The sequence below is a fragment of the Camelina sativa genome, chromosome 11 (genome assembly GCF_000633955.1).
Source record: "Camelina sativa cultivar DH55 chromosome 11, Cs, whole genome shotgun sequence".
NCBI lineage: Eukaryota > Viridiplantae > Streptophyta > Magnoliopsida > Brassicales > Brassicaceae > Camelina > Camelina sativa.
The window spans coordinates 7,838,568-7,852,472 of record NC_025695.1 but is presented as its reverse complement, the minus strand read 5'-3'; the positions used below and the strand labels follow the sequence as shown (position 1 = coordinate 7,852,472).

The window sequence follows — 13,905 nt, the reverse complement described above, 5'->3', positions numbered from 1 at the left end:
GCTTCAAGCCTTCAACTCTCATTGAAATAAGACATGTTATCCGAACGTGTTGGTTACACACGCTCCTACTTAATTTCTTCTTATTCTCCATTGTCCAAACAATAAATATAACTATGGTCCTGATTGGTAACCGCTGTTACTTATGACTGTAAAGACTTTAACTATAAAATTTTAGATGTAGAGAATTTGGATGTAGATGCTTTAACTGTAGAAACTTTAAAAACTTTAACTGTTAAAATTTGATTGGTAACAAATACTTTTAAAGCGATAGCTGTTACTTTTATTATTAAAATATATTGAAATGATGATATTAATGATAATAATGATGATAAAATAATTATTATTGAAATGGATCTTATAAGAAAGAGAATAAAATAAAAAATAATAATTTATAAAAATAAATTATGTAATATATATATATATATATAAACTTGTGGAGAAATTTTAAATATAATGGAAAGAAAAAAAAATAAAGTTTTTATATTTGTTTAATTTTAAAGCATGAATTTGAGGCTTTAAAAATTATGAGAAAACAACGAAAGGGAAAAAAAAGTGACTTACAAAGCTTTAAAAAAAAAAGTAAAAAAAGTCTGATTGGCAAATTATTGGCTGTCAAGTCTTTTATTTTTTTTTAAGCCTTAAAAGTTTTGTGCCAATCAGGGCCTATATTCATTTTAAAAAAAAAAATCTTTTTTTGTTCACAGAGTCGAATAGTTTTTTTATATTTTAATTATCATAAGTGGAAGTAATTTTAAATATGTGATAAAACAATAATGATATAAGGTAGATCAAATTATGTAAAACTTAAAAGAAACTTATTTTTGTGTCGTAGGAGGATAGATTATATGGAAACTTTCTGCAAAATCTAATTTTTTGTTCGAGAAAATATTACACAAACATGATTTTTTAAATTTTTTGAAAGACATTATCCCACTGCTACCACATGTTTTGATTCTCGAATGCGATTTCTAAAGAAATTATGTTTGGACACGCATTGGAAAGTTTTTAAAAACTTAAAAACTAGAAATAATTTAAGATACAAATATATAGGGATATATGATATATAACATTATATAAATTAAATTAGTAAGGAAAAAGAGGGATTAAATTTCCAATATTATATATATATATATAGATATATATTTATATATTTCTTAGATCCAGCAATAAATTAGAATAACTAGCAAAATATAGTATTTCATTCAAAAATCCAAACTTAAGTAATGAGTCTACGGCGTAGTTGTGGTAAAAGGATTCAAAAGAAGGTTTTTTTATTCTGTTTCTAAAAGATTCATGAAACAGTCACGAAAAACTTATCATTCAGAGGGGAGGAGGGAACAAACCAAATTTTGAATCACAAATTAAATATACAATTAAATGTGGTGAGAACTGAGAAAAAAAAGAGGCGATGCTTCACTTAAGACGTGAACAAACTAAAAGACACATCCTTTGGTTTATTGAATTTTAGCAAATTTTCCAGAAAAAAAACAACAGCCCTTAGATTAAGAAAAAAACAATCCTCAACCGTTGGGTTATAAAGATTGTATATAATAGCAAACCCATATTAAGTCTAAATATAATAGCAAACTTATTTTTAGAGGGTCAATTTAAATCTAACATATGAGATTGTTTTTATTATTTCATGTAACGGTTTAGATTTGTTAATGATTTCAAAAGTTGTAATATTTTGATTCAACAATTGTGTTTTTTCGTTTTATCCCAGCTTTCAATCTTCGCACTTGTTAGTTTATACCTTTTTGTTTCACACCTCCTTGTTTTCACACCTCTTTGTTTGTACTTTGTATATATAGATTTTTTGGACCTTGAAAATAGTTTTTATTTCTCTGAGTATTGTTTCACACCTCAGAGATAGTGGAGTATATATAGGGAAATTTAGGCTAAAGTGTCAATTTTATCATTTTAAAAAGAAATTAACTGGTGAGCATCTTAAAATTTAAGTGAACATATTTCATACATCTTTTTTTATATATATATTTTCCTCTTGATTGATGAAACACTAAAAGAAATTTTAGATTTTCTTTTTGCTTTATTGAAAAATAAATTTCTAATAAGTACATATGTATACTGTTAATTCAGATTTTTATTTTAACGTATAAGAGTTTAATTAGTTGGACAACATGCATTACTATCATGGCATTGTATTGGCAATATGCTCAAATTGAGTATGTATATGGCTACATAGTATATATACTATAACATCAATTGTAACTTAAAATGAGCAGTAGAGCATATATATACATATCTGTTTATGTTTCTATTTTTTCTCACATATGATTTGTGTTTTGTTCACATTGTACACTTTATATGGATCTTGATTTAAAGTTGATAAATGAGATCATGACTCTGGAACATTTCTATTTTTGCTGATAGATGTCCCTATATATGTCGGGCTAAAACATAATTAACAATAGAGTTTGTAGTTTTCTTTTGGGTGCAAGATATAGTTATAACAAAATTAAGATGTGGTTACAAATTAAGATCTTTTTGCCAAGCTAACGACTGCAGTCTCGAGGAAGCTAGGAAAAAATGTTAGACACTCCCAATTTATGTATATACTCCTTAGAATTCTCCTATTTCGTGCAAAGATTTAACTTATCTAGCTTATTGTTATTATTATTATTTTTGTCAAAATAGCCGATGATGAGCACATCCAAATAAAAAGTGATTAAGATTATAAAAAGTTATAAAAATATATTTTTAACAAAACTTGATAAATCAGAAAAATGAATAACCGTAAAATCAGTTTAGAAATTCTACAACCGAAATACTCTCAATGAGAGAATTATTATCAAATTTTCTCTATAAAACATGACTTAGCAATGTTAATATCTTTAAACTTTCATTTTCCCATGCGGCAACGCACGGACCCGCTTCCTAGTCATATATAATAACAAATTAATCATACATAAATTAATGTTCTTATAAATCAAATTAAATATTGTATATCAATTGATAAATACATACCGGGCGTAGCCCGGATTATCCCATTAGTCTTATTAGAAATAAATCATATGTTGAAAGCAAAGATGAGTTTCAGACCAAAACACATTGGCAGCTTCTTACTAGAAGAAAATAAACCCAAATAAATACGTTTGAAAGCGAAGATGAGTTTCAGACCAAAAAACTGTGGCAGCTTGAGAGCTCATAAGACTTGGGGCCTCTGGACACAATAACACTATGGCGCTCAACCTTCCCCCAGATCTGGGGTCCAAATTGAGGAGACATACGCTCTTCCAACTTAATCACCGCACACCAAATACTATTTTCCCTAGGAATCGAAAACGTCGGTTTGTGCCATATAATTAACAGTTTCCCACCATAGTTGACTAACTGAACCGTACAGTAAGGATGGTAACCACGCTTTTCGTATATAGCATCCAAACCTTCCACTATTAACCACTCTCCACGCCTTGAGCAAAACCACTTGTACCTTCTGCAAGCATCAGTAAACATTACATTCCCTACAACGCACCAAGGTCCTGTTATATCTTCCATAACTTTTTCTATGCCACCACCGGACTGAGTTCCAGTTATAGGTTTTAGATCCACAAACCCCACCTTTGATAGCCATCTTCCTTTTTTCGGATCATATGCATACTTGTTATGCTTGGTGATAACGTATAGCCTTTTTCCAAACATTGCAACTTTGAGATTCGAATCGACGGCATCATCACTAGGCCTACGCAATCGCTTCCAAGTCTGAGTCTTTAGGTCGAAAACCTCACCCCATTTTTTGAATTCTTCCTCTTTAATTTCTTCATGCATCCTCCAATTACATATATCTTCCCGTCTAAAAAACAAGACTTGGCGCCACCTGTGAGTCTTACAATCGAGTACATAAACGGCTCTGGATCCCTTGCCCTTGCCAGTTCCGCCGATTTTGTAGATTTCGGAACCAGCAGCTACAGTGGTTGAGTTTAATCGAGCGGGAGGAAGGGAGGAAGAGAACCTTACCGGTACTAAACCCACCTTATTCTCAATCTCGGCGAGAGTGAACCAGCGATGCTCGTTGCGTAAGTACATGCACAGGTAGAGGCGAGGCTCTGTGGCTCCGATGTGGGATCGGGCTGCATAAATCTCCTGAGAAGAGAGAACAGGGTAGAAGCTCTTGGAGACTAAACAGATGGAACGGTAGTTGGATTTCGAGACCCGTGCTAAGCAATCCAAAATGACTTCATCTAGAAGTGATGAAAACAATGAGGATGATTCCAGATCGAGCAGAGGAAGATGAGCTCTAACATTCGTCATCTTCTGTTTCTTTAGAGCAAACCCATTGCACATCCTCAAATTAGTACATCCTCACATTAGTGTCTCTAACTTTTAATAATATTAATCTAAATTTAGATCTTCATCCCATTGTTTTTAGTTTTTATCCTCCCATTAGTCATCCCTAAATATGAGTGTCTTGATTCCAAACTCAACACAAAACTGAACATTGATTTCTTGTTCTATGATGTTGAGTTTTGTTGTGTTTGCAACATATTTATCTCTATCCGGAGATATGAAATAAAACAGAACAAATCTGTTAGCCTTTCTTGAATTTAAAGAGTAATATATAAGTGACTGACATAAAAGCTAAACATCATATAATAAAACAAGATCAATACTCAAGTGCTTTTCACGGAACAAGTAAAGATGAGGATGATGATGCAAGACAAGCAGTTGGAGGCAAAGGAAGAAAATTCTGCAGGTTGTAGAGATGATGAAATCAAGACACTTAACAGAAGAACTGGAAAATATGAAGAATAAGATGGCTGAGCTTCAGACCGATTACAATGAGCTTCAACAAGAGTATGAAAAGCTAAGTAACAAACAGAAGAGCACACAAAACTGGGGATTGCGTTGGCAAAAGGTGAAGAAATCGTTCCAGATAAAACGCGAAGACGATGAAGCAAGAGACAGGACACGAAGACCAAGTTCCACAACACCAAGAACCAGCTTGAGGAGAAGAATGTCAATGTCATAAATCAATCATAGTCTCGGCCAAATCTCTCAACCTAATGCCCAATTATGTATTCACAGTGTTTTAAAGACAGTGACACTACATACTGAAGAATCTTATAAACCTGCCCAAAACCAAAATCTTGTTTAGTTATAAAGATACAAAAATCATCACACAAATGATAACAGAGTTAATAATAACAAATTTTTCTACCTGCTGCAGTCTTACTATAGACAAAGTTGAATCATGAGGAAACAGCAAATGAGTATTGACAATCAAAACTTGTTGATGAGCATCGTACTGAGAGTAAGGAGGAACTAATTCTACATGTAGCAACTGCGCAACTCTGTCACCACAATCGGTAAATTAGCAAATCCTNAGGAAGAAAATTCTGCAGGTTGTAGAGATGATGAAATCAAGACACTTAACAGAAGAACTGGAAAATATGAAGAATAAGATGGCTGAGCTTCAGACCGATTACAATGAGCTTCAACAAGAGTATGAAAAGCTAAGTAACAAACAGAAGAGCACACAAAACTGGGGATTGCGTTGGCAAAAGGTGAAGAAATCGTTCCAGATAAAACGCGAAGACGATGAAGCAAGAGACAGGACACGAAGACCAAGTTCCACAACACCAAGAACCAGCTTGAGGAGAAGAATGTCAATGTCATAAATCAATCATAGTCTCGGCCAAATCTCTCAACCTAATGCCCAATTATGTATTCACAGTGTTTTAAAGACAGTGACACTACATACTGAAGAATCTTATAAACCTGCCCAAAACCAAAATCTTGTTTAGTTATAAAGATACAAAAATCATCACACAAATGATAACAGAGTTAATAATAACAAATTTTTCTACCTGCTGCAGTCTTACTATAGACAAAGTTGAATCATGAGGAAACAGCAAATGAGTATTGACAATCAAAACTTGTTGATGAGCATCGTACTGAGAGTAAGGAGGAACTAATTCTACATGTAGCAACTGCGCAACTCTGTCACCACAATCGGTAAATTAGCAAATCCTTCGAGTTCACAACTCTAAAATAATCCTTATGAACAGCCGTAAGCAAACCTATCATCATCACCAAATCACAAATGAAAACGCCACATACACATGGAAACAACAAACATCAAAGCCAAGAAGATTGTCACAAAGTTAAATACCATCGCCACGGTTATTAGTACGGCAGCAGTTTGGGACTCAAGAGCATCAGTTTCTTCACCAGCAGCTGACTCAGAACCTAACAAAAGAACATCAAACAAGAATTAACAAAAAAACTCAACTATATATGAAGACATACATTTCCAAACCAAACAACAACACTCAAAAAATCTGAACTTAATGTTTAAAACAAAAAAAAAAATTGAATAGTACTGAAAAATTCACGAGTGAGGTAATTGGGGTTATTAGCCATACACGAGACTCATTGAACCTTAAATACAAAACAAAACGAACAAAATTNATTGGATCATGGGGTTATGTATTTATTAAACCGTTTTAGATTTGTTATCATTTTAGCAGTAAATATAATATAATAAATTGATTATAATATCTTGCATTTTAAATATTAACTTTTTTTTTTTTTTTTTTTTTTTTTTTTTTTTGTTTTTATTACTAAAAAATAAAAGACATACCGTGAGTATGTGCGATGGTGTGCTCTTAGAGGCGGAGGTATAACTTTTAGGGTTTTATTTTTCTTTTTATAGAGAGTACTACAGTATAGGGTTTGATGAGCCTATATATATAAACCGGCGACACTGTTTGTTGTTCGTTTTCCTGGTTCTCACACCTCCATGATATCTTCAGGCAACAAGAAAACCGAACAACCGAGTTTTCTTGCAACGCTAACTATGTATGTAGCATTCAACCTCTTCTCATCATCTGTATGTTTCAACAATCATAAAAATAAGCTTTGATTCGGGTAAACGGAGAAAGTAAGTAGAGTCTAGTAAAGAGAGTACTAAACCTGGTTCACCCTTGGTGACAAGATTCCAGTTTACAACTCTTGGCTCGACCGCCCATAGAAGGTCAAGGAAGAATAACCCGCTTGATAGACTCTTGTCCTAGAGAATTTTAATGTGATGAACTAGAAAGTGATGATATATTTTATAAATTGTATTATGGCAAGTGTTTGAAGTAGTAATCGTAAAGAAAGGAACCTTGAAACTCTCGATTTTCGATTTACGCCCCATGGTTCGTACTTTCCTGTTGGCCCAGCTGAGGATATCCGCATCAGTCATCTCTTTACCTTGTGTCCGAGATCTGAGACTCTTGAGAAGTTGGAGCATATGGAATCTCATCAACTGCCATAAGAGACCTGAGATAGACAACCATATCACCCGTTTGTAAGGGGATCATCTTCTTTCAGCAAGCTAACAAAAAATGAAACATGATCTCTCGGGTAATGATTACCAAGAATGAGTGATTACCAAGAATGAGCTTCTTATTCCCTTGAACTATGTCATTTCCAGCTACATTTACAAGTGACAATTTCATCTGTTTCCCAATCATTACGACTTGATTGCAGTTCTCTACTTTTCTAAACGGCATCTTAATCGGAGGTTTGGAAGCATGCTTCCAGTTGACAGAACCGGGAGAGATCTTGTCAAGAACCTCCAGAAGAATCCATCTGCATAAATTAGTAAATAGAATGGACAAAAAGGCTTCAGGAAAAAAAGAGGGTTTTCAGTTTTTTTTTTTTCAAATGCAAGTTTCTAGTAACTGCTTGCTTTGCTATGAGCTAAAAATAAAGCTTACCCATTTTTAACATCTTAAAATACATGATTGACATAACTGTCAATCCCGAGGCTGTTGATCCATAGTCGGTAGCATCGTTCATCTCTACAAGTCTGTAAATCTTCGGTCATCATCTCAGCAAATGAATACTTACCATCCGTGTTTAGGCCATTCCTACCAACAAGTACAGACAGCTAGAGTAAAATCGAGTGCATAGGAAGCAAAACAATTAAATCTTAACTGGGAACATCCCTGGTAAAGGGATTTCAGGTAAGAAGCTTTGAGTCACTGTATGAAAACCATTCTCCCCATTTTTTTTCCATAACATTCAAAAGTTTGTTAGTCCACAATAACTTACAATAAGAGATATTCCTTGAGTAAACCATCACCAGCCTAATCAAACAGAACTTTCTGAGAGATGAAAAGGTATCATAATACAAACCTTTCATGGAAAATTTGTGCCACAAATGCAAGATTCAAAGTTGGAGATCCTTCGACGATCTCTTCTGCAGTCAAGTGTCGCTTGCAGTTCATTCTCTCTGCATGACTTAGAACCAGTTCAGCCCTTTCAAGAGGATCCTCTGCATCTAGAGTACCCGGGTCACAGTGTTCAGGTGCGAGAACATTGAGCAGAAAGGAATAGGCTTGTGCATCCTGCAGATTTACCAGCAACACGTTTTTATCATAGAAATATAGTTGCATCCATGAAATTACCAAAGCCTTCAGTATAAGAATAAAATTTCTGTTTCTTTTATGCCTCTTATACAAGAACTGATATTGCTTCTGCATGTTGAAAGGAACAGTAGCACTTAAGTACAATCGTGAATTGAGAATCGCCTAACTAAAGATTTGGATAAGAAACAGAGAGAGGGATTTGGATAAGATTTGCACGGGTTAAGTACACTCTTCGTGCAAAAGGGTCACGTGAACCAATCCTCAATGAGACGAAGAAGATGGATTCGGTTGAGAGAGAGATAGAGAGAGAGATAGAGACGATTAATCTGCTTCGTGTGAGCAAATTAGGAAAGCCGTGGAGCGAGAGAGCCGTAGAGGGAGGGAAATAAAAACTGAGTTCTTTCTATGTTTCGTGCAAAGGCCAAAAAAAGGCTCACTGGCATTAAATGCTTGATTTTGAGAGTTCATGGTCACGCGTGCGAGTGTAGTATAGGTTTTGGAAACTCGCTTTGTGACGAGTACACGTGGCGAAGCACTGCCTCCACGTAGACAAAAGACGCTGACCTCACGACGTAACGACTTGCTTACGTGTTAGTTCTAGTTTATTTTTGTTTGATCTTGACGTATAGTTTTCTAAGGTCAAATTCAATTAATGTCAGCAAACATATTTTTGTGTTCATGGTTATTGAAAGGATGCTAGTTCTTCGAAATCTTCCAAAGTGAAACGGTTATTTCATTCGCCTTAGTTAGACGTAGATAAAAAAAATTTTGATGGCCCCCAAGAAGTCTTGACGAGCAATATACAAATTGCGGAAATGAGACAAAGAAAAAGAAAAAACTATGGTTTACGGAAAAGAGATGAGGATCGTTTCCATATGCGTGAACCACACTGTGATAGGATTTGCGGGACCTTAAGATGCGTGCTACTTATGACTTTGCGGGTTAAGAAGAAATCTTACGTTGTGTGTAAAGTGTAAACACGGATGTTTCGTTCCACCAACAAAAGTAAAGTAACTCGTGAAATGAGTCTTTTCAGGGTCAACGAAGTTGCTTGTAACCTGCGTCATTAGAACAGTAGAACGATCGTACTGGGTGTGCAAAAGTACCGGCTCTATGCTATATGCTATTGCTACCTAACTACTTAAAAGGACTATTGCTACCTAAATTACCGGCCCATTGTATGAGAGAAACATAAAAAGAACTTAACAAATATGGAGGATCAAGAAATGAATGCCAATTGACATTTTGAAATGTCCCTTAACAAGTTCCAAATCTCACTCTTTGATTAATGTTTCTCTATATGAGTGTACATGATGACAAAAAAAGTCTACAAAAGTATAAATATCCTTCACATGTACCACTACATGCACTAATGCACATGCCCAAGCCCAACTTCAACATGTGTATCATTTGTAGTGTTATATATATATATATATATATATCCCCACTTGTGTTTGTCGCTAACGTTGTAGAAGCTATAAATTAGTATTAGATTAGTGAGTGAACTACAACATATATATGTTTTGTTCATGTAGTATATTAATTATTACATAATGCACATCTACCTAAAAGACAATAGTCATGATCAGTACAGGAGAGTCGAACCTGTACAATGAAACAAGTACGTAGATATTTACTTTCTTTTACAATATTTGACAAGATATATAAAAAAATTAGATCAATCAAACGTTACAAGGCAATTACAAATATAATTCAGGTAAAACGCTCTTTCTTTGGTTATGAATGTGATTCCAAAAATACGTTGAAAGAATCGAACCTCGGCGGCTAATTATTATGTGTTCCAGTTTACTTGATAATTTATCGTGAGAACAAATTAAAACCTGTCTCCGCTTTTTTCGTTTTTTTTTTTACAAAAATACCAATCCTTGAGAATGTAAATCTTGTTTAAACAGATCATGTGTATCGTAAGAGTCCGTGACTAAATATATAGAACCTCTATAAATTAATAATATTGGGACAGCAGAAATTTATTAATTTATAGAGGTTTATTTTATCGATAAATTAATAATTATCAATTTATAGAGAGATTGTCCATATTTGGAAATTTAAAAAAAAAAGTTTTTAAAACTTAGATTTAATTGTTATAAATAATCTTTTTATTTAATCAATTACAAGAAAAATAACAATTCTTATGTTTTGAAGAGAAAACTAAAAGTTTTTGATATAGTAGAAATATTAGAAATGAGGTCTAATAAAAATTAATGTACATATATATACACATATTTTGATAATTTTATATAATTCTTAATTTATACTATTGTTGGGACCATATATTTACAAAGAATTTCCAAAAAAAAAATTATTTTATTATATTATCGAATTATGTCCAAAATTACATTGGTCCGAGCTTGGGACCAGATAAATTTATTAATTTATAGAGAGTATTAATTTATAGAGTATTAATTTATAGAGGTTTGACTATCTTATATAATATGAGAAGGTTTTCTCCTAACTTTGCATAACAAGACGACATTTGGCAGCATATATTTCCGATACATGTACTCACTTCTCAATTATTAAAACTTTCAGTTTATTTTTTCTCAAAATTATATACATTATTTTTCATATTCACTAAATGTAAATGATATTTTTGTATTAAAAAATATATTAACAATTATACAATATCCTTTTAGTAATTATATATAGATATCATTTATCTATCAATATTTTATATAATTATCATAACATTATAATTTTGCAAATAAGAAATAATTAAATAGTAATATTATAATTTTGGACAAAATAAATTTCCAATAATTAAAAATTTAAATATTAATATCATAATTTTGGAAAAATATAATGTAATGGTTATTAATTTCTTTACTAATTTCAAGCTATAAAAATATTATAATATTATAATATTATAATAATTATTTGTTGACAAAAAAATTATAATATTTGTTTCACAGTTTTTATGCCAAAAGATCAAATCAATTTATTCAAAAATAATTTCAAGACATAAAACAATGTGATATTTTATTTTTCTTTAATAGTAATCATTAACATAATTTATTGTATATTAATTCTTTAAAATATAACTCCTATGATGTTTGAAATTTTTTAAAAATACATCTTTCATCATATGATTACACTTAAATGTATTAATTGCAATACAATTTGTGTCAAGTGATATTCTCAAAGAACTTTAGTTTTTGTGATATTCTCAAAAGAATTCCCCCTATCCTAAGTTATTATGAAAAGCTAAAACGAGAATTACAATATAACAAATGTGATGTTTTAGTAGAAAATTTTCTATTAAAACATCACATTGTTGCTATTAAAACATCACATTGTTGTAAAACAAATATTAAAAATTAAAACATCACATTGTTGTAAAAATTTCTATTAAATATATATGTTGTAAAAATATATATGTTGTAAACATCACATTGTTTTAATATTTGTTGTAAAACAAACTATATTCGGACCCGCACGTACGTGCGGGGTTGATTTTAAAAACTAAGTTTACTAGCGCACTTATAATTTTATTATGTACATGCAGGTTATGTTTGTAAACATATTTTTAAGAATGTTAATAACATTTATAATCCAAACTCGTACCAATTTAGTATTTAATTGGTTTTTAATTCGGTTTAGACAAAAAAATGATCAAATTTGTTTTGTTATTAGTAAAGACAATTCTATTTAAAAAATAGTAAACGAAAGATGGTATGTCTAATTTAGGACAAAAATCCATCATATCCGTATGTGTCATGTTTTCCATCTCATAACTATGGTTTTAATAATAATTTTCCCATTTAAGATTGTATATTTTAGTCCAACAAATAAAGATATATGTGAAAATTACGATTTTAATTGTTTAAATATTTATTTGGTATAGCATTTATAACATAATCTAGATTAGTGATCAGCTATATTTTTATTAAACTCGTAAACCATCAAACCGAATAAAAACATTAAAAAAATATTTAAATTTCATGAACCGGATGACCAATATATAGTTGTCAAAGGGGTCAAACCCGTCTGTTATACCTGCTCTGTAATGCACAAAAGCACTATAACCAGTAGAAAATATGTTCCACATATACCACATGAGTAAATATTATGTCTGATCGACATGTACCCTGCTTGAATTCGCATTATCCATAATTCTCCTCATATATTTATCAGGAATATTTTCGCTAATAGTTAACCTATTAATTCTTATTATTGAAAATATTGTCCATTTATATTGGATTACATTTATTTGTTTTAATTTTTTTATAACTATTATAGAACATAGTTTAATGTTTTTTCTTTTTTTTTTGAAGTTTTTTATGTTAGATAAATTGAAATATATGTTACATAATATAAGCATTAACTTATTTTAATTCTAACATGACCCTGTATTTTGTTTTTTTGAAAATTATATTCTCATCCTCTCCTTCCATCCCGTTTCAGTCCCATTATTCTTTTCTCATTTCCTCAAAATCATGTTCCCAAAATTTAGCACACAATCACGTTGATAAGTTATACAAACGTTTGTATATCATAATTAAGTATCCAAAATTTATACAATATACTGTGTATATATATATACATATAGTTTGCATATAAGAATTATGAATTTTAAATTTTTCAACATTTGTAATACATACGTTTTATTTGTGAGATATTTAGAATCCCAAATTTTAATGTCTGATTTTTTAAGTGTGACATAATATAATTAAATAAAATGTGGGAGATATATAATCAAAAGATTGCTATCTTCCCAATTATTTTTATAATATATTTGAAAGATTGTTATGATAATAACGTTAATATTTTTTATATACACCAACCAAAAAAAACTAAAAATAAACTCAAAGAAGAAAATAAGTATAAAAGGGTAAGAAATTCTATAACATTGAAGTTCTGAAAGTCAATTTAGTTATCCAAATTTTATGATCTCGAATCTAATAATTTTGACTCTAAGACCGAAACTAAATAACAATAGAATTGTTGGATATATAATATATTAGTGTACTAAATTAAATTTGGAAGTATGAAAAATTACAAAAACTCTAACTGGATATATGAAGATTTAGTCGAATGACTCGCCAAGTTCTAATCGACTCCAAATAACACATAAATTAGAACCGAACACAATGTAATTTGAGGTATTAATGATCCCCATTAATATACAAAGAAGAAAGCTTGATCAGGGAGGGGGAGTCATCTTCAACATTGTGGACATCATCGAGACATGCAAATTCATGTTACCTCTCAAAGATATATTTGTTTTGCCTCTTTCCCAGTTCACTGCAAAATTCATTATGATTTAAGAATATATAAAGAAAAAATCAATCACACTAATATGATTTAATACCAATAGGCTATGTGTAACAATATAATCATAGATTGTTTTAAAAAAACAAAAAACAAATAATCATGCAGCAAAAGAACACTATATATATTATAATTATTGTATATATAAGTACTAACATAAAAAACTGTAACTATTCAAAAGAATAGTAAGAGAAAATCAATTATAACTACTTAATTTTTTTTACAACATCCGTATTTT

General features: G+C 31.2%; 1 long non-coding RNA gene and 2 pseudogenes across 1 annotated transcript; all 3 read right to left on the bottom strand.

Moving 5' to 3' along the window:
- Positions 3,016 to 5,335, bottom strand: LOC104722278 (annotated as a pseudogene).
- On the bottom strand, positions 5,346 to 6,421 carry LOC104722277. The gene is made up of 3 exons (XR_757169.2): positions 6,131 to 6,421; positions 5,826 to 6,038; positions 5,346 to 5,736 (listed from the first exon to the last, which is right to left on the bottom strand). It is a non-coding gene; the product is annotated as an uncharacterized LOC104722277 (long non-coding RNA).
- LOC104722276 lies at positions 6,556 to 8,793 on the bottom strand (annotated as a pseudogene).